The 27,200-nt window shown below is 35.5% G+C and overlaps 1 pseudogene; it reads right to left on the reverse strand.

Moving 5' to 3' along the window:
- LOC122787971 overlaps window positions 1-27,200 on the reverse strand; it is a 109,822-nt pseudogene that overhangs the window by 21,089 nt on the left and 61,533 nt on the right.

A 27,200-nucleotide genomic window follows, 5' to 3' on the forward strand; every position in this document is an offset into this window, starting at 1 on the left:
GTGTGACAGTTCTTTAAACTGTACTCTTAGCCTGAGTCTGATTTAAAAAATGGGGATTATTGATCTACCACTCCAGTGCTTGAATACAAAGATGTATGCACTTGCATATTCCACTACCGCAGCTCTCATCTTCTTAGCACAATGGGGGAACAGATGTCCAAAAATAGGGACAAATGTCAACTCTTGTTTTTATAGCCTTAGAAAGTTTCTAGAGTAAAAGGTTTTGTGTTAGAATGCATTTTCTAAAATATATGAAGTCTAAAACTTAAATGCTTGTCCTTATTTATTGATTTCAACCCTCAATGATTTGCAGAAAACCGCAAATTCTATGAGGAAAGGACCAAAAATATGAGGCAGAAATCTGGACAGTTGAGAGGTATGACCACTGTGAAAGCACATTGGTGGATGAAGTACTCGTGTAGACTAGGTGCCAGAGAGTTAAAATATGTGAACAACATCAGGGAAGGTGCAGTGACTATGACAATCCAGCACGACAACGGCTGCTGTCTATGTTCCAAGAAAGTGTTACAACTTTTGAAAGAATTTCCTTTTCTGTCAGTGTTTTTATACATCATAGCAAATGTTACAAAAGGATTTTGGATCACAGCTTTGTTCTCACCTTTATAAAATAAGGAACAATCATGAATGGTGGGCAGACTTATTTCTAGGAGCATAGATGATGGTCTTCATTTGTATTTAGTTCGTATGTATACTGGACGGTCCTGAATTTAATTCACATATGATTTTTGTAATGTGTTTGTTTTTTGCTTCAGTCATTTTTTTTTTTTTACAATTGAGAATATGATTTTGTGATGAAATTGGACAAACATGTTGAGTTAACAACTTAACATCACCATAATAAGCATAATGCACTCTGCTTTTCCCTTCCATTGCATACATTTAAGTGAATTCTGCTACGGTTTTGAACATACCTCTCAACTGTCCAGATTTTTGTTCTGTTCTCAATAAATCTGTGGGTGTTTTCAGCAAGTCACTGAAGACTAAAGGCACTAAAGTCACACTTTCAACACCAACATCAAACAGGAGTGAAAAAGAAAAAAATTAGGAATTGAAGGGGCCACTCGGAAATTTGTGGCATCCCATTGTTTTGCCCTCAAAACCCATAAATACTGATGAATTTGGTACGGTTGAGAGGTATGATACACATACATATATGTATGTGTGTGTGTGTGTATATATATATATATATATATATATATATATATATATATATATACACACACACACACACACACACACACACACACACACACACACACACACACACACATATATATGTGTGTATATATGTATATACATATGTACATATTTTCTAAGCATACATCTACATTCTCATTAATCACCATCTAAAATGGAATTCACAAAATAATGAAAATGCGAATGCTGACGCAGTACTATACTTGTACCAAGAAACAACCTCTGCACATGCAAAACCTAAACCAAAATATATAAAAAGCAGACTAAACAGATGTTGACCAAACACACTGTTGATTGAACCATCTGCAGCTATATATATATATATATATATATATATATATATATATATATATATATATATAGATACACATACACATTATTTAAAAACTATATTCATATTCCTATTTATTTTTTCATAACATGATTAATTTTAGGAGGACAAGAATAATATTTTGAAGTAGAAGCATGGATGTTTCTAAAACATCAGGGACACCTGAGGGAGATTAGTAGAAGGTACAGACTGACAAAACTATTTTAAAGGAGATCTTTCATCTCTGGCCTCTGATGAAGAAACTGTCTTTGCCTTAAGACTTCATGATCTAAATGCTGGCATATTTGCCTGAGAAATGTCTGTTTCAGCAAACCCAACGTTTGAATCTGGAAAACACTGCTATTAGTGGCCTGATGACCCAGCAAATTTCTGAGCTTTGAACTCTTATGGGTAAAGAGACCTATGCCTCATATTCTCCCAAACCTTGTTACTGCTCTGTTACTCATCTGGTCTAGTCACTCATTGTTTTTCTTTCTGAGTGCTGAAATGAAAACAAAGGAGAATTTATCCTCCCAGCTCTTGATATGTCCCTTCAGTTATAACTCTAAATCTGCTGGGTACATGCACACATATAGATTACCCAGTTCATTTTCTTTCTTCAGACATTATTAAACAGATCCTGCTCAGAATGATTGCTAAGTTCATCATCACGTGTCTCCTGAAGGCTGATAGACTCTTGGCCAGTGTAACGGTCTTGCAGTTTTCTGCAAATGATTATGATTAATAAGCTACTTACAAGCTTCATCTTGTAGTCCTTTGTTTGATCCCCTCAATTTCTATTTCCCTGCACTATGTATCTGAGTAAATCACTTGTCAGTATAGTGGTCTCAAGTTTCCACTGAAAATGGGCCTCAATCCAGTTGAATAACCATTGTAACAAACATATGCATAAATAAAGGAGAGAATATTCCATCAAAGAGTACACTGTAACTGCCTCTATTGCATGTTTTAAGAATATATCCACTGTGGCTATAGATATATATATATATATATATATATATATATATATATATATATATATATATATATGTATATATATAAAATATAGCAACATGGTCATCAATGTATATCTTTATTAAGGGTCTATATTAAAATCTCGAAGTCTGACAATATCGAATACGATATTGTCGACACAAGAATACCGAAAGCGCTCTACATCGAACGTTTAAATGGAAAATCTCTGTAGGGGAGATTTCTGTTTACTTCAATGTAGTGCATTTTCAGAGTTGGTATATTTAAGTAGGGGGGTCTGGGAGTGCAGGGAGGCTTGCCCCCCCTGCCTACACACTATTTAGTTTTTTTTTTTTTTTTTTTAATTTAATATATATTTTTTTTGGTTTCGATGGTTTAAGACTTCAATCACTAAAGTTCGATGTTTAGTGATTCAAAGTTTTAAACCTTTGAGATTATAATATAGACCCCTTTATCAAACAGCATTGTTTGAACCTCATGTACAAAAATAGAATGTTATTCAGGAAGGAGGTCCATTACAGCATTTTGCTGTAAAGCTTTGTCCCTGTCTTTTATACACTTTTGGGGGTTTGGAGGAAACTGCTCAAAACTCTACCCAAGTAGTCCACTTTACACAACAGACCTCTGAAGTAAAATATAATGTATATAAGAGTTTCACATGTCAATTGATCTACAAGTGAGCCTAATTTAGTTGCTACAGCATGCCCCCCCCCATACCCATCCTGGGAATGTACCAGCTGTTCTGTTATGATAGCAGACCATCATGTTGTATGTAAAGTTAATGTTTAAAATTTTACAACCTGTCACACTCAGTGTGCTTTATTAGAGAAGTACCTCCCTGTTCACATCTGGTCAAGAATTTTGATGCTGGTGACATTATATTACATTATATTGTATTATATTACTTCATTTTGCATTTGCTTGAGAGCAGAAGGAGATAATAAGCCTATCTAAGCTGCCCTTCATGTGCATTCAGCATATTACCTCCACTCCTATCCTATTCTTTCCCTTCAACTCTTCTCCATCCATCTCACACCTTTTTGAATGGCTCCATCAATCCCCTCTTCCCCACTCATTCTGACTATCCATGCCATGGACCCACAACCCTCTCCATGCAGAAGCTCCATGGACTAGTTGGCCCTATAATCTGTTGCCTGTGTCACTTTCTCCCTATTATGTGCTTCCTATGCAGGACAATCATTGTGCATTACTCTCTCACATGATCTTTTGCACCAGCATCTCTTATCCCCAGTCTCTTCCAGTCGCAAGTAAGAAAAGCTTTAACTCTTCTAATTTCTGGCCATATCCTTTCCCCTCCACCAAACCACACACTCTTCTGGTGATCTTCTTCTGGACTCCTTCTAGCAACCTAATGTTCTCTCTTCTTCTATGGCCTTCAGAACTGCATACAATACCTCAGGGGTGGTCTGACCAAGAAGTAGTACAACAGAAGCACTAGATGTTAGCTTCAGAAGTCTATTCCCCTAAAAATAGAACTCAGCTTTCTGTTGACTGCTATGAATGCCCTGTTTCTCTGCTCTAGGTAGTGCATATCAGGAGTGGTTACCATTCTCAGATCATTTTCCTTCTATGCTGTCACAGGCTGATAGTTCACTCCAGGGTTGCTGTTGCCCCACTGCAGTGCTTTGCATTCTCTTTCCAAGCCACTACCATTGTTCAGCATACTTGGTCAATCTTTCTAAATCTTTTTCTTAGATTCTTCCCCCATTTTAAACTGTTGCCCCAAACTTTGTGTCATCACTAAAGGAGATGATCTACTTCTCTAGTCCATCAAATATGTCTAAAGCAAACACATCAAAGAGCAGAGGACTCAGAACTAATCTCTAAGCACCTCAATTAGTCACTTTTTATTGTTAATATTATCCCCTCTCATCACAACTCCGTGTATCTTGCACTATCCAGTTACTTATCTTGAGCCTACCCCTAAACATTCTAGCTTTCTTAGCAGCCCCCAATGCAGACTCATGGCAGTGGCCTTTTAAACTCCAGGGAGATAGGCCACATCTACAGGTACTCACTTGTCAAGTTCTGCTGTAACCCAGGCATAAAGCTGCTTCAGGTTTGACTATTAGCTCCTTCTGCTTATGATCCCATGTTGGCTGTTGTATTGGAGACTGTTCTCTTCCAGGAAAGCAATGAACCTTGTCCTTAGCTCATTTTAGAAGTGCCATGCAAGAAGGTATATAGTTATGTAACCAGGTCATCTTCTCACAGTAGAGGATATTCCCTCTTGAAGATCAACTGATATGGCTCAGGTCTGTTTGGAGTAATAAAAATTACTTTAGCATAGAAAACTTTCTGACCCTAATATATTGAATGCTGTAGTAATCAAATAAAGTGTTATTTGTTTTTTTTTTATAAACATTGCTATTAAGTATTATATTTTAAAAGGCTGCTTGGTGTATAAAAATAAACATCGAGGAGCATGGCTAAGATGCCAAACAGTTAACAGCTTATTAATTCTGTTCTGCCTCAATACAGTTATTTTGACAGGATTTCATATTTAAAAAAAAAAGAATGTATCTTCAAAACATTATCAATAGGACAATAAGCAAGAAGAGAAGGAAAAACAACAAGAAAATTGATTTTTGTAGACTTTTATTTATATAATCCTGTCAGGAATTATTTGCAGTTTCAGTCAAGTGCAGTCATGAGTCACCTTAAAGCTTCCTCACAGGAAAATGGGATGAAAAAAAGAACTTCAAGCTATGGTAACAAGTATGCAAGAAGTATCAGTGAAAATAGATAAACCGGAAACTAAAATGGATACTATAAAGCAAGAAAACAAGAAACAAATTGATTTACTAAATGAAATAATCAATAAACATTCTGACCAGATCACGTCTATAGAAGAATTATTGAATGATGTAGATGGTGGACTAAATGAAAATGAAAGCCAAGCTGAATTCCTACTGAAGCAAAAGACTTTACTACTTGAAAAAGTGGATGACCTCAAAAGCAGATCCAGATGGAACAATATAAAAATGTATGATGTTCCAGAGAGAGAAAAAGGAAATAATATGTTGCACTTCTTAAACATCTGGCTTCCAAAAGTCTTGAACTTGCCTGAGTTACTTTCTTTTGGTATTGAAAGTGCATATCGGTCCCTTTCAAATGACTCTTCAATAAAAACCCCACCGGTTCCAAGATCTATAATTACCAAGTTCATTTTAACACAAGACAAAGATTTAGTCCTTAGAACAGCATGGTCCAATTCTCCAATTACATATAATGATAAGACTGTAAGATTTGACAATAACTACACTTCATCTGTAATCTCCAGAAGAAAAGCCTGTGTCCCACTGATTAAGAGTCTTAAGAAATCTAGTATTATGGCACAAATTTTATTCCCTTCTAAAATTTAAAATTTCCTTGTGGAAGGTCAGAAAACTTTCAACTCTTTAGATGAAGCTATTGACTTTGTACAGAAAACAAACTCTTAGATAAACAAGAAGAAATGGACTGGTCCACAGCAAGTTTAAAGAGACATGCCACCAGAAATGGATGGTCAACAAAAGAAAACAATAAAAAGAAATTAAAAGGAAAATAAAGGAAAAGATGGATTTGACTATATATGTATTATTCAATCAAGAGCAAGATGCTATTGTACGGATACACAAGTAGAAAAGCTCAAAACCAGCAAGCAATAATACTACCAGTTTAATAAGAATAAAATATAAAAAAACAAACTTTCTTAAAACATTCGAATAAGCGCTTTCATCCACTACCATGTGGACTTCATCAGAATACATTGATTGATAAATTGACCCAATTTATACACTTTTTGGCACCAAAATGACCAAAATATGCTGTAAAATAGTCTTTCATTAAAGAGACATACACTATACTAAAACAAATTAAAACACTAATTAATAGACTAATTCTAAAAAGACTTGCCAAATAGTTTTTATATAGGAAAGACAGAGAGGAAATTTAAAAAAAGAATTTACAATCATCAATATGCTATAAGAAAAAATGATAACACTAACGCACTCTCGAGACATGTTATGAAATATGGGGATAGTCATGAATTTAGATTTGCCATACTGGAACAGTTAAGAGTGAATTATAGAGGAGGAAATATTAAAGCCATCTTGGGAGAAAGGGAAGTGAGATGGCAAATATTAACAGACACCTCAACTACACCAGGATTAAATGACTATATAACAATTAAACCAATGTTGCAGAAACATACATAGTGTTATAAAATATTTTAATATTATTTTTAAATATTTGTTTTTAAGTAATGGATGGAATTACTAATAATAAGTTGAAATGGTGTAGAACACACAACAGTATTCACTAGTGAAGTTGGCATTTACATGGTCACAACATTTAGATTTGACCTATGACTTATTATTTTTTTTTTAGTACAATCGGTTATTATTTTAATATTCTAACATTTTGTATATTATGCAGTTTGCACATTCATGCATATGTATTGCATATATAGTAAGTATAGAAGGTCAAACGCAAGCCCATAGAGCATCCACAGCTGTAGTACATATTATATATTATCGAACAAAGTTTAAAAGTTTAAATATTACAATTGTTTCTTGTAAATCAGCATGTTTAAAGATGGCCAGTACTAATAGTTATGATAAAATTATATTTGGCAAGTCTTTTTAGAACTAGTCTATTAATTAGTAATTTGTTTTAGTATAGTATATGTCTCTTCAATAAAAGACTGTTTTACAGCATATTTTGGTCATTTTGGCGCCAAAAGTGTATAAATTGGGTCAATTTATCAATAAATGTATTCTGATGAAGTCCACATGGTAGTGGATGAAAGCACTTAATGGAATGTTTTAAGAAAGTTTGTTTTTTATATTTTATTCTTATTAAACTGGTAGTATTATTGCTTGCTGGTTTTGAGCTTTTCTACTAGTGTATCTGTACAATAGCCTCTTGCTCTTGATTAATTTTTGGTCATTTCAACGCTATTTTTGGATTTATATATATGTATTATTATTGGATTTACTATATTGGATTTAGTATAAAACTGGAAAGTTTCTTTTACAATAAGTATAGATTGCCCGAGTAGTTAAAAGGATACAAAGAAATTAAGGTAATATTTTTCTTCTTATATTTAAATATGAAATCCCTTCATACAGTAGTATTTATAAGTAACATAATAATACATGTATATAGAATAACATAATATAGAACTAAAATACAGTACAAGTTATTGCCTGTCTTTAATATTTGTTATAATTTAAATAAGTTATTCACTAATACAAAAGTCTTAATTTATATTTGCATTCAAATATGGTAATGCTTGTTTTTATTCAGGGGAGATGGAGGAGAGTGTTTTGGTATGAAAGTAAGCCTTTTATTTTTCTTTTGAAAAGCTTCTATTTGTGATAAATGTTCCAAAAATAATATGTTTATTTTTTATTTCATGTGTACCAGATTAATAGCAGATACAGTATTTGTCCTCAATGATTAAACTCGCATTTTATTGATCGTGAGCATGTACAGAATACCTTCAGTATCTAAAACAATTTCCCGCTTTGTAAATTAAAATTTTACCTCAGTTGGAGAATTGGAATGGATCCACAAGCTGATTACATCTGGTAGAGAAGACCTGCAATTTAAAAGAGACAGAAGAGACAGCAGCTTTAAAACAACCTTTGAACTTAACAGGAAGCATCTATATGGAATCCGGCAAAGGAGGAAAATAAATACTTGCTTTGTAGATGGTGTTCATGCTTCTATTGACATACAGGATATTCCTTTGATTGATGTAAGTTTTGCAGTGAAGTGGAGCTGAGTAAAATCTGCAAATTTTAAAAGGCTATATAATGTATATTTATCAAAGCTGTTATTAGCATTATATGCCTGAAGGGGATGGCAAGCAGCTAAACTGCAAGTTTAAACAGAGTTCACTAAGAAATGCATAATAATAATAACAACACAAATTATTGCATTAAAAAAGATATAGATTATATATATACTATATGTCTTTTCTCAATGGTTTTCATATGAATAGATTTTAATTAAAACTGGTTTTAGTGCTGGCAGCATTTTAGTTTATGTAATTAGATTAAAAGTATGATACCTACTACAGCTATGGATATTATACTGTAGGTGTATTCAAGCACACGCTCAGAGGAAAAGTGATATTAAGAAGTGAATAGTAAACAGAATTCCTTTTATTTATTTCAAATTGACAATATGTAGTCTTCAACTGCTTTGATTATCATAATTTTTATGTTTATGAAGTGTCAAGTGATTTATAGTATGGGCAACAACATTTGAAAATGCATTGTAGGACTAGCTGTAATTTTAATAAAATTGACACCGAATGAGAGAGAGAAAAAAAGAGGGGGGAAATGGAGAAAAGGAATGGGAAAAAAGAAGAAAGGAAGGAAGGGAAAAGGAGAAAACAAAGAAAAAAGAGAAGGAAGGGAAGGGGAAACAGCTTTTTTATGTGTTTCTAAATAATTATAACATTTTAATAAAAGAAAAGAAGGTCTCTTCCTGAACTGTTGTAAACTGGAATATTCAGTTACTACCATGAATTCAGGTGCTGCAGTTACACGGTTGTTCATTCTAGCTATGGATCTTTATGTCTATTGCATGAGTTAATTTTTCCATATTGCCTTAGCATTCCATAACATGCATTAAATGTTGTTATGAAGATGAGTCAAGTAATTATATATTACCTCATTTAGAAGAATTAGCAGCAAGTATAAATTGCATTTAGTAATATCATTCTTATTGCAAGAGGTCATTAGATACTTATAACATATGTACACACACACACACACACACACACACACACACACATATATATATATATATATATATATATATATATATATATATATATATATTGTGTGTGCAAATGTATCTGTAGGGTCACAGGGATTTTTTGTGAAGTTATAAGATAATGTAAATTTTAAGAAAACTCAAAAATATATGGAAAACTGGAGAATAAACATTGGTTAATAGTATATAATTACCACTAGAGTAAGATCCTCCTCTTGGTGTGTTGATATAACTACCTCTAAGACTTCAGACATACCTATTCTGACTACATTAGTTAATCCTCCTCTTAAGGGTAGTATTTTCTAGTTATAGTTAACTAGTAATATAAGTGAAGGAGTTGCATGTGTCATTTGTCAAGAGCACATCAAGCTTATGCTGGAAATAAGGGAAATCATGTATATGATATTATCAATCAAGTTTAGACCAAATCTATTTTATTTACTGAGTTCTAGACCTTCTCAACATTGCCTCTAATGTTGTTGAGGGGCTTCAGTAGCAATGGTTTTTAAATTAAGGAGTAATCTTCCACTGGTTCTAAACTGAAATATAAGCCAATTTGGTAATACATTAGATTATTTAATCTTTTGTAATGTCTATTAGTAAGATTATTCTTCTATTCAAAACATATTTATCAACCATTCATACTATCATATGAAAATGTTTTATTCAATAGGCTGTAGTTTTTAAATAGATTACTATATGTAAGCATAAGTTATATAAGGCTAATATTGGGAACATTCTGGTATTAAAGTAATATTAAAGCATACTCAATGGTACTATAGTTTATATGAACAGTTATTACCAGTTACTTTATAGTTTAGTCCTTTTACATAGAATTATTAAGAAATGTGTCTTTATTTAGATTTGATATAGATAAAGTTATCCCATTGGATATTAAATAAATAATTATAAGTAGAAATTAGTAGGAAGTTATATATAATAACATGAAGAATTGAAAAAATGTTTAGAGGTTAGGCAGAATAGTGGATAGGAATTTGTGAAGATGACAGGGGTTATTTGAATGACTATATCATCAAATCAGGAGTGTTACATTCCATGTTAGGGGCTGTAAATAGTTTTGTTATATTGTTATTAAGTCATTTTTATTATTTGTCCATAGCAAAGGAGTTAGAATAAAAATGTTGTCAGATCTTTGAAAAACATTGCATAAATCTGCTAGACTTAATTAAGTTTAGAAATGACAATATATAAATGTATTTCACTGAACATAACTGGATTAAATAGTCCAATGAAGAGAGGTGTCTTGTTTAAGTATCTTAAAATCAACAAGGCTGATATCGTTTTTCTACAAGATATGTACCTAATAAAGAAAGATATTGAGAAGTTAACATGTAAACAATGTACAATATTGGTGGACTCACATTATAATCCCAAAAGGAGATGGACTATGATATTATGGGAAAAAAGCATTAACTGTACCTATAGTGATTGACCTTTATACTGATAAAAATGGTATGATGTAATTATTTGTACTTGAAATAGATAAAAAAAAGTTTACTTTTGTTAATGTAGATTGGATTCCTGGAAATGGTTCCAAAATAGCAAAAAAAGTGTTTAGACCTTGTAGCTCTTTATGAAAATGATGAAATGTTAATGGCAGGAGATTTTAATTGTATACTTTCAGAAAAGGACACTTTCAATGATAAGAAACCAAAAATAACTGCTACTGCTAAGTAGCTAAATAATTTTACTAATATGATGGATCTTAGATATATTAATAAATCAAAACTGGAAAATAATCTAAATTACACTCATTATTCTTACAGATTTGGCACCCAAACAAATATTGATAAAGTATTCACTACTAGTGAACTATACTTGAATTAGAAGTAGTATCAATAACATCCTGTCCATTTTATGACCATAATACCATTATTTTTAAAATTAATTTAAAGCCAAATGAACTAATATACTGGCAAAGAATACCTGCATATATAACCACACTTAAAGGATTTAAAGAATTGTTTCTAAATTAATAATTTTTTTATGGATGCTAATAACAATGGCAAAGATTCTGATGTTATACTGTGGGATACCTTAAAGACATACATTTATGGTAGACCAAAGAGTTGGTACTTACTGAAAAGAAAGGAATGGGATAATGAATTAAAAGTGCTCAAAAAATTAAAACCCTATGATAAAGATATAGGTGCAGAATTAAAAAAAAAATAATAAGTCAAACGTACATGGAAATATTAAATCATAAAGTTGCAATAAACTTAGAAAAGCTCAAGTTACAAATTATACAGTAAATCCTAAAACTATGCATTGAAAAGCAATAACATCAAACATGCTAAGTAATTGTAATCATATTAAAGAAATTACATATTTAGCAAATAAAAGTCTAAAAGAGTAACTAATTTAAAAGACATTTTGGAAGCTTTCTGAAGGCATTATGAAGCAATGACTAATAAAAATGTAATATTAGATAATACTGATAATTTCTTAAAAGATCCTATAATACATAAAGTTACAAAAGAACAAAATGATATGTTAGACAAATCTATTACTATTAAAGAACTAAAAGAACAAATAAAAGGTTTAAAAAATAACAAGGCTCCTGTTTAGATGGTTTAATTTCAGAGTTATATAAATAATCCCAGATAATGTGCTAATAACACTTATAAATGCTTTTGATGAAGTTAAAAGTTCATTAAATATCCCACCTTCTTGGAAATGCTCTTTGATTTCCCCAATTTTAAAACAAGATAAATACCCTAATTTATGCTCTTTGTGCCAACTTATTTCATTATTAAATGCTGACCACAAAATATTCATTGACTAAAAGATTAAACAATATAATACCAGATTTAATTAATGATGATTAAATTGGATTCACATTAAGAAAAAAGTGCCTGACAATATCATTAGACTTATTTCCTTATAAAAATAAGACATAATTGTCAATAATCTACAAAATTTAAGAATTGAATTATGAGTTTTGATTAATCACATTGGGAATATTCAACAAAAGTAAATAAGTAACCTTTTTCAGAGGTTAATATAAAGCTTTATTTCAAGTCTGTAAACAACTTCACATCATCCATCTATTGGAATTTTTTTTACCTGGACGTTTCTACATAGAAATTTTTAACTCCAAGTAAAATATCCCTTTTCTGTAAAAAAGAAAACCTGAGATATTGGAGATGTAATGAAAATGTAATAGTAGCTTGAGAACATATGGTTCTAAAGTGCCAAAAGGTTGTTTTATTTTGGAATGAATTTAGAAATTTTGTTAAAGCTTTGTGGTCAGACAAATGTGATATATCAAATTCTTTATTATTCTTTAATGTTCCAATTCTATGTCCTATTCCTAAAACTCAAGTGCCTCTCTTATGGCCAATCCTAGCTATTGCCAGAAAAGTTATTACTTTAAATTGGAAATGTAATAGTTATCTCTCTTTCTCAGAATTCATATGTCTAGCAAAACATGTGTGTAATAAAGAGTTATGAAACTTACATAACAGAATTATAAATGTCACACATAAGAAATTATCTTGGCAAAAACTTAAAGATTTATTGGAGAAATATTAATGTGGTTTTCTATCAGCTTTTGTTATGGACTATGTATATAGTTTTCTTTTGTATTGATTTATTTATTACTTACACGTTTTATTGTATTGTTTATTCAAGATGATTTCATTTTAAAATGAAATAAAAAATCTAAAATAAATAAATAAATACCAATTCAAATGCTTTCAAGCAAAAGTCCTAAAACTTCTGGACTTGTTACATACTTGGGATCATGCAGCTGTCCTCCCATTATTCATTCACAAATTGTCTTTCCAGTCTCTGTCTCTTTTCCTAATCTTTTCTAATCGCCTCTGATGGATTATTGGCGTTAACATGTAATATTTTATATGCCTAACTAATTATCCATTTTTCTGCTGTTCTAGACTGAACTAAAAAGTTTACCAGACCTGGTCTTTCACTTAGCACTCCCTTATCCCTTTGTTTTTGTCTAAACTTTAATATCAGTTCCTGTCAGGGAAACATTAGTTTGCTGAACAGCTATTCTTGTAGCAATTTATACAGAGCTACCATATTTTCTGTTGTATGTTTCTGTAAGAGAGCAAACCCCATATCCTTATGGAAAGTTTTGCCCTGTTAAATAAAACATCCTTGGGAAAAGGGGATCACTAATTCTCCTTCTTCCCTCTTGTTTTCCAGCCATACTTTTGTTATAATTAAGTGCAGGTTGTCAGGAGTCCCAGGAGGCTTATCCCCTTAAAAACATGTTTTGGTGCTGTTGTTTATGTATGCACTACCTTAAGGCTCCTGCTTCATGCCTGAGTGACACATATTCAATCAGTGCACCACTCACAGAAGTGTAGTATTAATTTACTGGAATCATTAAATCTGCTTCAAGTAGTAGACCCTGTAAGACTTTACACATACTTAGCATTTGTATATCTCTCATGTGGCCTGTTATTAGTGGAGTTCTCTGATTATGAGTCGTTTAACTGCACTGCCACAAGAAATTACCACTCTGATTTTGACATTCTCAGTGGTTCAATCACACCATGAACTTGAACCAAAGAAAGGCATGCTTTGTGACCTGAATTTATTTTATTTATTTATGAGATCCATAGGTGGTTACTGGGCTTTTGACCCAAAGGTCTTTATAAGCCTAGCCACGTGTACCCAATATAATACTACAGAAACCCAATATAAAGGATCTTGCCAAAACTCGAGATGTTAGTTAGCAATGACTGCTCATATCTAGGAGGGTCATAGGTGGAATCTCCAGCAGGAATTTATGGTTTCCCATCCAGTCATCCAGGCTACATTTAGACAGGGTCATAGAAGGGCTCTCTTTGATGTGAATTGGTAGCCTGTTCCAGAGGACTGGCAACCTCTGAAATACATAGCTGTCTCTCCAGCAAGTCCTATTTCTGTCGCAGGCCAGGTTAAGGTCCCTGGAGCAGGTGACCCTTGTCCCATTTGACTTGCAGATGTGCAGCATTTCCATTAGGTTTGGATCTGAGATTACTCTGTAGGCTAGGCACAAGTCTCCTCTAAGTAGTCTGTACTCTACTAGGTACAGTGACAGTGACTTCAGTCTGTCAATGCATGACATGTGCTGGAGACCCTGAATTTTCGGGTTCCTATTACGAAATCGAAGAGGCTGAAGATTGAACAGCTTTAATATCAGAAATGTTGTTCATTGATGTGTTTTTGTGAGATCGCAGTACAGTGAAGATCATAAAATTTGTCTGTTCCTAATTGTAGTACAATCTCGGAGTTGTTATATATAATTAGTGGGGGGGGGCACAATCCCCCCACAAAAGTGACTTTGAGGTACAGCATTTTTGATTTTTAAGCTATTCAATTGCCATTCTTTTTGATGTTGTAATATAGACCCAAATTTTCTTGGTTAGAAATCTCTCGGGTCTCTCAAGTTGCTGCAGGTACCTGATAGGGTACATACGAAAGGGAGCATTTTACTCAATTATTGGCCTGATGAGTGTCAAGTAAACAGGAATTATGACCTCTTTTGCCCTTGAGACAATGCCTTTGCTAATGCGGTCTGCAACATAGAATGCTTTTCTTACCACAGTAGACACATGATCAAGGTTTAGGGTACAGTCAACTTGAGTTCCCCAAATCTCTCACTACTGACTTGTTATTTAGGGTATTATTATTTTATTTTATTTTATTTTCCATTTGTTAACCGGGCTAGTCTAGCTGGATACATGTCCATTTTCAGTAGAGGCCCGGGGAGAAAAGCTCCACACAAAATTTAAGCATACTAAGAATATACATTTAGTAATAAGTACAACACACAAAAAAAAAAAAAAAACCTAGGGCATTATTTATATGATAGGCAGGGATATCATTTTTACTGAAGGGGATGATGATCCATTTTTTTGCATTGAGTTTGAGTCCATGGCTTTGGCACCAAGCACTGATTTGTGTAAGTCACTGTTGAAGTATATTGACCTAGTTTGGGGATTCAGTGATTGCACCTAATTTGCAATCATCAGCAAACTTATTCAGCCACAGCCCCTCTGTTTTGGCCTGAACCTCTGAGAAGTATATTCCAAATGAAAGGGGGAACCCCACTGGTGACAGGTCTGCTGGTCAAGGTAAAGTCCCCAACTTTGACTGAGTGTGATTTGTCGGTGTACCAGTTAGCAACCCATATGATGACATAAGGGTCGATATTCAGTTGGGAGAGTTTATCAATGATGCCTGAATGTGGAATTGTGTCTAAGGCCTTGGCTAAGTAAAGGTAGGCTGTATGCACAGATTTGCCTTCATCTATGTCTCTGGTGATGTTTTCGAAGAATTCCACCAGGTTTAACAGGCATAACCTGCCTTTAACAAAATCAAACAATGTCGGATCAAGGGTTTGGAGATCATGTATATCCTTATTTATAAAGTCCATGATGACTCATTCCTTGGCCTTACAGATAAGGCTGGTTAAGCTTATGGTTCTGTAGTTCCCAGGGTCTGTTGATGCACCCATTTTGTGAATGGGATCATGGTTGCTGTTTCCCATTCAGTAGGGAGAAAACTAGTATTCAGACTGTGGTTGAAGAGAGCATCTAATGCAGCTGCTAACTCATGTTTTAGACCATTTAAAACACAACCTGGGATGCCATCCGATCCCATGGAGGCTGTGTTTTTGGCCTTGGAGAGAGCATTAATTAGGGTGGCCTTGGTGGTGCAGCGGTTAGCGTTGCTGCCTCACAGCAAGAGGTTCTCCAGTTCGATCCTTGTCTGGGGTGCCTTCTGTGCGGAGTCTGCATGTCTTCCCTGTGGTCGCATGGGTTTCCTCCGGGTGCTCCAGTTTCCTCATATATCCCAAAGACATGTGGTAGGTGGATTGGATACTCTATATTGGCCCTAGGTGTGAGTGCATGTGTGTGTGTGTGCCTTCTGTAGAAAGTTGGGCACCAGGCTGGCAATTCGACACTGTAAAACTCCAATGCCAATCATGAGCAGACAGGTGATCCACTCTGATGACCCCTAACCAGGAAAAGCCGAATAAAGAAGACGAGAGCATTAATTACTTGCTGTTTGGTGATGCAAGATGGAGCAGATGTAGAAGGAATGCTTTGTGTAATGTTTGGGTGGCGGGGGATTTTTGTTAAACCTGTCAGCTAATAGGTTAGCTATATTTACAAGATCAGTGTGTGTGATGCCATCCACAGCTAGTTCAGCACACGTCTAGGTCATACCTTTTAGTAACAGATATAGCTGAAGAATGCCTTATGGTTATCCTTAGTATAGTTGCTCATTTTTTTTTTCAAAGATGCCCTTAGAGGATTTTACAAGTTGTCTTATTTGTTTGTTCCAGCAAAGGAGGGTGTTCTTCCAGTCCTGGGACCTGCTTGTTGTCCACTAGGGAGGTGTGTTTTTTATTGAGGATCTTTTTTTGATCTTATCAGGTACAGAGGTGTCAATACATTTGTATAACTGATTGTATAGGACTTAGTATAGTTGTCAATGCCATCTGTGGAAACAGGAGCATGGAAATTATTTATGCCATCCCTTAGGAGGGTATAATTAGCTTTGGTGAAATTTTGCAGCCTTATTTCACTTAAGAGGGGTTCAGGAGTTTTAGCTACTTCAAATGTGGCTGATTTATGATCAGATTTAACCAGTGAGGATCCTATACTTGTGGTGATGCAATGGTAACCCAAGTTGGTGAAGACCAGGTTGAGAATATTTGAACCACTTGTGAGGCTGCATACTATTTGTTCCAGGGCATTACTGTCAACAAAGTTCAGGAACCTTTGTGCAAACATGTTGATGCTTGTATAAGTTTTCTAGTCAATGGAATGATAGTTAAAATCACCCATGACTAGAGTGTTTGGTTATAATTTGATTGACTCTAGTAGGTCCAAATAAGCAGCATTGATATCATGGTTCATTGAAGGGGGCCTATAGATAATGAGTTTAAGGGGGGGGGGGCTTACCTACAGTTAGTTGAAATTGGAGTAACTACATTAGCATTTGTTTTCCAGGGTAGTCCAACTGTGCATGAGTCCATTTTCAACTGAGGCCAAGGGAGAAAAGTTCCACACAAAATGCACACAGTAAACTTACAAAGGGCTACAGTAAAAGAGCAGTACAAGGCTAATAAAACATTACTAACAGTTAGTTTGTTTATTTATTTATTGCATTTATTTACTGGGATTGTCCGACTGGCTAAACACCTGATATGGAAATAGTGCACAGTAGAATAAAAATGTCATTGAGTGTTGCATTTGAGGACAAGAAAATGAACACAGATTTATGACTGTGATATAATGTAATTTGTTATGCATGGCAGAAAAATGTTTATAAAAATGTGAGGTTTACAATTAATGGTTAGAAGACAAGAAGTACATGTTACAGAAATCAGTAGGTAATTTTAACTATTAAACCAAAAAAGAAAAGAACTTAGATATGTTAAACATTAATGACAACTAAGTAAAGCTTTTACAGTCAGAAATAACCTAATTTGCATTGCACATGCTACAGTCAGCTAAAGGGCTTAAATATCCAACAGTGAGAAAGCAGAGTAAGATATGGGTTAGCAATCAACAGCAAATAGTACAGGGTACATTATTAACAATGGCATCTAACTTTAAGCTTATGTACTACAGTCACTGTTTTGATTTCCCAAGATAATTTTTTTCTATACTCATTTGGAAAACTGTAAGCTAATAAATTAATACCTCCAAAAGTAGTCATTATACTGAAAAAAAAATATTGTTCCTATTGGGGAGTGACAACTTACACTGAAGAAGGTACTTTCCGGTATAAAGTTTATTTGTGCATTGCAGTAAAATATTCAGAACTGGTGCACAGTCAACTTGAATATAGGCACAGACCACATTTAACGTGTTCGGTCACAGAGTCCTTTCTGCACCCCAGCATGTGGTACCTCCAGAACCATCCTAGGATTTATTTCTTTTGGTACCTGTTTTTTGGCAACAAATTTCAAATTATAACCTTTGTGAAATTTTATTTTCCCCAAGTGATATCACACTGAAAAGTTCATTATACTTTACCATGGTGCGTGGAAGTGCATTCATGGAATTTAATGGTCACACTTCAGTGCATGTGTGGGTTCCCATCCATTAAAGTCTATGGATGCACCCAACACTATTTCTTCAAGTGATGTCAGTAAGAGATATAACAGAAACATGGGGGCACATTCTTAATAAAAAGTTTATGAAGCTTTTTATTAACAAAAGCTGCCCACACAAATGTGTTAATATGGGTTTCAAAACACATTGTCACACTTATGTTAGAATGTGCCACAAAGTATAGTCAAACTGCAATAGAACACTTAAACTGATAAGATTTTTGGAACCTCTGCTATTCTGATGGCCTCTGATATGATTTTTGATGGCTGACAGGTTGAAAGGTTTGAGTAGTTGATTAAATGATACTTGGAGCTTATCTAGTGGGTAGACCACATGGATGAAATGTCTTTTATCTGCAGTTTAATTGATTCACTCCATACCTAAAAACTTTTTGTTTTAGGGCACTGTATTTTTTGTGGGTATACCTGTTACTTAAATATGGGGTAACCAGTGTCTGAATACAGCTGTTCTTTTTTAAGAATAAGCATATTATTTTGCCTTAATGTTCAGAATAATGTGAGTTGTACTGAGATAGGCAGTAAAGATTGTGATTTAAAGGTGCCACTGTATTCCGTAATTAGAGAACAGTAGCGTCCCTTCATCACTGTCTGTAATTAGAGAACAGTAGGAGAGAGCAGGAGGGTAATATATTTTGTCTGTCAGGGTCAGAGTAATTCCACTTACCATTTTCAGAGTGTTGTACAGTCTCAGATCTGTGGGTAGTACTGTTTAAAAGATTCCCACTTTCAACTGACATTTGGTTGAGTCTGTTACCTTTTGAACAGTCTTCCCTTCTTTTCATAAGCTTTAAATCTTCCTAAATGCTTAATTTTGTCATCAATTTATTAACTGAGTAAGACAACTGGACAAAGTGCCCTCTTTCAAGGGTGAAGCAGGAGTACTTTTGGGTTAAGTGACTTGTTTAAAGTCCAACAGCAAGCAAATGGAGTTAGAAGAAATTAAATCCAGTATCCTTGACTACTGAAGGCAGCTCTTTAATAGTTTAGAGCCATAAGCCACTGTGCTAACTTAACTGCAAAATATATCATTTTTTCTGTACCTTCTTATTTAAAGAATTTTATCGTTACTATATACTGGCCTATACAGGCTGCACACGGTATGCTCTTCATGTTTTTTTATCTTTCAGCATTACCAAGTGTACAACATTGGACCACGACAGTTATGCTTGTCTCCAGGACAAAAGAGATCTTAAGCCTTAAAAGAAAATGAGTTGCAGTATTGGTCTCAAATATGGTTGCAGTGTTTTGGTATTGTCCGGTGATATTGATAAAAACTGAACTTGTTTATGTCTGTCAGTATTTCTCAAAGAAGCATAGAGTTAGTATAATCAGCCCTATTATAGCAGACCTAATATTAATGACTTGTGGGATAATAGACTGAGCTGCTACCTGAAACAGACATCAGCAGGTAAGCATGCACAAATTCCTGCTTGGCATAGTACTTTTGGGTAAGAATGTAATGTTACTGCAACAAATTTATTTATGCCTTTTGTAGTTGAATGTGATGAACAAATGCAGTACGTCTGGTTCATATCCTCAAATGCACAATATTAAAATCACTTTTTTTAAGGAAACAATTATTTTGGAATATAACAAGGCCCACAGTCTGTTCTGCTGTGCTGTGAGGCCACTACATTATAATGAAAAATAAGGCCTATATATTTTAATGAGAAACATGACACCTGTTTGTCATAAATACTTTATTCCTTTATTGTATTCCCTAAACCAGACGAGTAAAGTTGGTTGCTCTTATAGATAATTTTCTAGTGGTAGCTGAATACTTCAATTCTTTTTGAAGTGAATGCGAACATAGCCTTCCCTTGGTGCTGCATAGTCTCTCACATTTTCCAAACCTGCAATAACACAGCAGCTCAAACCACTGCGGGAAGTGCCCATATTACAGACACCATACCATTTGTTGGTCTTCTTATCGTAGTATTCAACATTGAAAGTGTTTGCAGCACCATCATAGCCACCTACAACAAACAGTAACTCTTCCACCACCTCAGTTCCAAAGTTGCTGCGAGGATTAAGCATGTCAGCGATGGTATGCCAAGTGTTGATAAGGGGATCATAGGCCTCTGCACAACAAAGTCGATTTTCTCTATCAAAGCCTCCTACCTGTAATGTAGAAAAAGAAATACAATTAATTCAGTAATTGATATTCATATTTGCATCCTGTAAACTTAAATTGATCTATTGTATAAATACTTGCTGTTGTGTAGCAGCTTCAGTTCCTTATTAACAAATAATCTCTACATTGTAAAGTCAAAAAAGAAAAAACATAAACCCCAGTTATACAGCAGATTGCTTGAATTGTGGGTTGTGACATTTTAATAGGTATCTTAGTAAGTGATTAAAAAATAAAAATGTGTAATAATATATTAAAACATAAACCTTCAGGTTCTCTAAATTTATTTATTTTTTTGTGGAGTGCATTACTCTACATTTCTTCATGTTACTCATAAACTTAGCCTATGCCTCAAATAGGTTCAGAGTGGATCAGTGCATTATCCCCTAAATGAATTCAAATAAATAAACTGCCTTTATATTTGCTGAGAACACAACTGTGAAGCATGCAGGAACATCCCAATATTTGAATTCCAACTTTGGAATGTTAACATTTGAACAGAACACTGAGACGTTATTCTAGACCTCTAGTGGTACCGCCAAGAGTGGAGAATAGAGCACTGGCACAATGTAATTAACTACATAAATAAAAGAAAAAAGCAGAGGAGGCCTTCCCTGACTTCCATGGGCTCTCTACCCTTACAGCAAAATATTCCTTACCTAGATACTCCTGTTTTGCTACAGCACTAATTTGCAATCCAGCTCACTAGAATAAGGTGATACAGCCCCTGACAAGGAATCTCTGGCTTTGGACCACTTTGGGAAGTAAGTGTTGATGTTCTTCATTCTGGCCATGAATAAACTGAATTACCTCATTGAAATGGTCTGCTTTCAGAGAGACATTCTTAATAAGACCTCTAAATTACCTGACCAGCCCTCAATACCCAAGTGACAACAACTTCCCACATTAAGTTTGTATTTTATCCATGTAGCCTCTGGCTTAGTACATGTGGATGGCAAGGTAGCAAGCACAAAGGCTACCATTCCATCATGTCTTTGTATATCTTATACCCATGTTTCATTATCAAGGGTATTACTGCATCTTTTGTTTGATTCCTCTTTCAGAGGCCATTTCTGTTTAGATCAGAAATAAATGTGCAACTTTGGGAGATGAAGGGGGAGGGGGGCAGGTTAAGACATTGCATTAGCTTGAGTCATTCCATATTCTCAAAAATTCCTTTGAGTAAATCAGAGGCAGACAATAGAGACTGTTTCACAATGTCAGCAGCTACGCAGCCAACTGCAGCAAGAATGTGGTTTTGGCAGGTAAGTAAATTCTAAATGAGTTCTGGCAGGTGATGGAGGAGCCTCCTATCAAGGTGGGCTGGAGCAGTCCTAACTCCTTGACTCTCACCTTCAGAAGATGGTCACAGAGAGCATCTCCATCCACTGGTCAGAGTAGTGTCCCTTCATCACTGGTGAATACAGAAAAAGCATATTCACCCATACCTTGCAGGTTTAGTTCATGTCATCCTCCCCAATCCTACATTCTTCCTGGATCACTGTTTCCAAGCTAGACTGGAGGCTGAATCCCTTCTTGAAAAAAAGGCCCTTTAGTACATCCCAAGAGACAAGCAAATTCAGAGTTCATATTCCATATTCTTTTTTTTGGTAATGAAGATTGAGAATATAATGCCAGGCTTGGATCTCAACAGTCATAGGCTTTCCATCATAAGGCAAACATTTAGTGTTTTCACTCTCCAGTCATTCGTCCTCATTATTTTCAGGAGAGACTGATATGCTGTTTGGAACATTGGGATGCTTGCCTTCACATCATGATCAGAAAAGCACTTCAACGTTTCCTGAGCTTAGACAGAATAGGTGACTGTTTTTAGTTCCAGACACTACCATTCAGCCTCTCTTTGTCTCCAAGAGGTTTCACCAAATGCATAGCAGTGATGACAGCAAGCCTGCTGAGCAAAGCATTAGATATCTTTCTGTATTTAGATAACTGATTTCTAGTAAAAAATTCCAGAAAAGTTGTGTTGTGAGCAAACGCTTTAATGTCAAAGGTCTCCCTCTTGCAGTTCATTGCCTTTATAAACAACTGCTTATCCATTATATAGTTGAATCTACAGTTATCACTACAGCATGTTTAAGAAATCTTTCTCTCAGTGGGCCATCTCTTACTACTACTGAAGTATTATATTTTACAAATGCTAAGCCATCTCCTGGGCTCATGGTGGCCTCAGCAATGATGGATCTGTATAGGCTAGGGGTTGGGTTTCATTGATGAAGGCACTTCTTCCATTAGAAAGCCACCTCTCACTGCTGTTGAAGTATCACAGTCAACCAATTCACATGCACATTGCCTCATAGTAGCCTCAGTAGTGCAGGCTGTTTATGTTCATGTGCATCTAATCATTCCCAAACAGAGTATAAGATCCCAGTGGTCCCTGGGCCTAATAGATATGGAGGATTGATTCTCCTGCCCATTCCTTGCCATCACCATTGTCATTAATGGATGAGTTTCATCAATCTTTTGTTGAGCTAGCTTCATAACCCAGTCTAGTACCAGCAGTTGTTATGGCTGCATCATATCTAGGGTGAGGGGGCCAACTACCAAGACCATCTGTAAAAGGTTAGTAGGAGCCTCTGAATGATAAGTGGCATATCAGTCTTTTAGAAAGGAGAGTGGCAAGACTGAGGCTAGAAAGGATGTATTGTTAATGTTTCAAACATGATTTTCAGAGAGTAGTCTTCCCTCTGACAGACATATTGCATCCCTGTCCAGTGCTCAGTGCAGCAACTTGTTTTCCATAATCCAACACTGACTCACCCATTCTAGGAATGTTTTTTATAATCCTGGCAAAACTACTTCTATTATATTTTCCCCACCATCCCAGTCGATTTTCCCAGCCCCAGTATTTTGGAACCATTACATTCACACCCACAGGAAGCTTCCAATGCCTCAAATTGCCAGAAGTTGAAACTTGTCAGGTGCCCATCACCCTTCCCTCCATATTCACAGCCTAGAAGCATGGTTCTTCCAGCTCCACTAATTGATAGATTAGCACAGGTCAATCCAATGAGGTTTCGAATAGATTGCAAGACTGTCCAATAATAATAGGAACATTTAAAGTAACAAATAGATCAGCCTATAGGACAGACTGGTGAAGTGGGCCCCTTGGCCCCCCCATGTCCTAGCAATATAATTCATTCTTGTTTCTAGAATACCTCTCTTTCCTTTTTGATGCAGTTTTGATGCTCTGTACTGTTAAGGTTCATTTATTCACTATAGCTAATTACCATCACAAATAGGATGGCTACACTTTTGCTATCATTAAAGTTGACCAAGACCTTTCTATAAAAGCTTTTCAGTTTTGCTCCAGTACATTATCTGATTTCCCCTATGAAGCAGAAGACCATAAACATACCTGTAAATCCTCTGAAACAGCTTCCTTGTGATTTTCACCACATAGAAGCTGTTGCAGTCGGTGTAGAAGCTTAGCAGTGTCTGTAACAAAAGCCCCCAAATTCAATAGAAAATTTTCAGAAATCTTATAAACTCATTGCAATACATAATTTCTAAAGTAACAAACAAAGCATAATAAGGAAAAGGCTTGCCTACAGCTTGTCTAACTTAATCTAGAGAAAGTGCCATATAGTTAACACCAGTACAGCGAACATCAACTCCCTGATCATTGTTTTCCAAAGGCAATCACTGCAGGTGTGCTGTCTAAGTGGGCCCATGCACTGAATCATTTTTGGTGGGAATATGTCTTCCTTCTCTTCATGTTTATGTGATCATGGAGTTGGTATATAAAAGTTTTGTAAGTTATGTTCATCCAGGAGGCTTCACACACAGGCACACACACACACACACACACACACACACACACACACACACACACACACACACACACACAAATCAGCCCTGCCTGTATGCTAACTCACAATCCTCCCAACACTACCTTACCATTAAAATCCTCAGTACTCTTCTAAGATGGCTGAACACAGCATTTTGGTTGTGTTCACTACTGCAATATGAGCGGAGCAGCCATGCTGTTTTACATGGCTGAGCATGTCTATGAATTCACTCAGTGTGTAAATGTCTTCCTGGAGGCGGTTCCATGTGGGAGAGAGCACATGGCTGTTTAGCATATGCTTCTCCCCATTTGCATATAGCACAGCCTCAGAGACGGCCCTATGCAATGCTGCACATCTTCATGCAGGACCACCATATTCGGGCTGTCTCTGAATTCCAGAAGATTACTGCAAGGTGTACATGAAGTGTACACCTCACAGTAACCTATATGAATTCCCCTATAGTGCATTCCTTCCAAATGCACCCCCTCTGTAGTGTGTGCCACTCTTCTTATACTGTATGTCATCCATATACAGTCTCCTATGGTGTATTTGCTCCATATACACTCTTTTTTTTTACATTAATGGCATTTTTTTTTCCATCTATCACCCCTGTTTCAGTGTAACTGCGGTAGTGGTGCTGCGGTAGCGTTGTCGCCTCACAGCAAGATGTTGTCCCGTTCGATTCTCAGCTAGAGCATCTTCTGTGTGGAGGCATACGTGAATGGACGTGCCTTCATTGAAGGTTGTGCGTCAGAGCTGGTAACTCGGCACGTAAAAATCCACTACCAAACATTAGTGGACCGGAGTTCCACTGTGGCGACCCCTAACCGGAATAAGCCGAAAGACACAACAACAATCCCTGTTTCAGTGTGGTTTTGTTTATTCTATTGGTTTCTGTACTGTATCAGCTTTTTGATTTATGCTCCATATACACTCTCCCTATAACGTATTATATCCAAGTACATTCTCTGGGTAGTGTGTTTTATCCAAATATGCTCTCCCTTTAGTGTTTTCCGTCTAAATACACTGTCAGTGTAGTGGATTCCATCCAAATGTACTCTTCTTGTGATGTATGCCATCCAAATACACTGCCTTTGAAACAGGATTTTCCTTAAGTGTTTCTTAAATTCTTCATGTTTTCTCAAGTTTCTCTTTCTTCTCCATCTCACTCGGCTTACTTTCTGACAGAGCAGTGAATCTATACTGCATGTCACTTATTTTTCTATTTTTCATTACATATGTAACTGACACACTGAGCCTTACCTTTTTTTTTTAGCTCTTCCATTCCCATTACTGTTTCATTAATGATCCGGAATGTACACATACATACAGACAGACAGACAGATAACATACACACATACATACAGACATACACATACACGCATACATACTTATATACAAACATAGACCCACAGATGCATGCATACATACAAACACACACATACACATACATACATATATACAAACATAAACACACACCCACATACATATATACAAATATACACACAAACATACATACAAATATACATACACATATACACAGACATACATTCATACAATCTTACATACACATACATACATACAAACATACACACAAATACATACATACATACATACCACCACATGCTCTGTACTAGATGTATATCCTGCCCTTTCTGTGCCCTTCTGATGGGGAGGGAACATTGCAGATGTGGCCTTTACACTGGGATAATGATAGTGACATGTCTATAGTCCTACCCTTCTAGCTACACATTCCAGAGTCCAGTTCACCCTCATCACTTCTTTCTGCCAGTGTATTTCAGGATTTGATCCAGGAGTTGGTATATTCCTAATTCTACTCCTCTGTTGATTTCCCTAGCACGTGAGATATCAGAAGAGTTCCAAAGAAGCATTTCAGATCACAGAGAACACCGTTTTCTGTCTGCTTTACTGTTTTTAGCATCATGGTGTTTCATAATATAAGTGTAAAAAGGCTCCTATTCTAAATAGTTGTCTAATTCTTTTCACTCAGCTGCTTTTTTTCTTTTTCAGTTATATTATTCAATTTCATACTTCATATGTAAGTGCAATGCATAATAATAAAGAACAGCCGAAGTATTTTGCTTGCTATATTTTCTTACCGCATAAATCTGTTCTCCATAAGCAGTCACACCTAGCCCACTTCGTCTGTTTCTCATCGGTGCAATCAAAGTCCATTGGCTGGTTTTGGGATCAAATGTTTCAGCTGTGAACAAGCATTCATTGCCAGTAAAGCCGCCACATATGTACACCTGAATTAACAAATATATCTGAAGTCAAATATGGTTGTTTATTAACAGTAGCAAATTCTAAGCAGCTCAAATAAAACAGTAAAAAGCTATGGCTGGAGTTAAAAAAAGGCTACCATCATAGGTAAGCCCTAATACTGATGGACACTTTCGAATTCAGAAGCAGGCACACTCAGTGATTCTACACAGTTGGGGGAATCACCATACTAGGTCATCTCTGTGACCATGTTAAATGGTAATGAGGCATTCTCAAGGAATTGCCTATGCTAATTAGACATACACTATCCACTGGAAGTGCTTGTAATAAGGGATTGATGCACCCAAGTGATTCAGAGACTTGCCATGTTCACCCACTACTTCTAATGGGAGAGACCACATTTTAAGTAAATGTGAGGAAGTTTAGCAAATAGATTGTGGTGAGCAGTGTGTGACAGGATGTGCAGGTGTCTGCAGAGGAATGAGTGGTTTCTTGTGTGAGTGTGTGTGTATTCGTGTGTGTCTGCCTGGGTGGTCACAGTGGGGGGAGTAGTTAGGTGATAGGTAAAGCAGG

This window comes from Protopterus annectens, chromosome 13.part0 (genome assembly GCF_019279795.1).
Source record: "Protopterus annectens isolate FY-2018-M chromosome 13.part0, PAN1.0, whole genome shotgun sequence".
In the NCBI taxonomy this organism is placed as follows: domain Eukaryota; kingdom Metazoa; phylum Chordata; order Ceratodontiformes; family Protopteridae; genus Protopterus; species Protopterus annectens.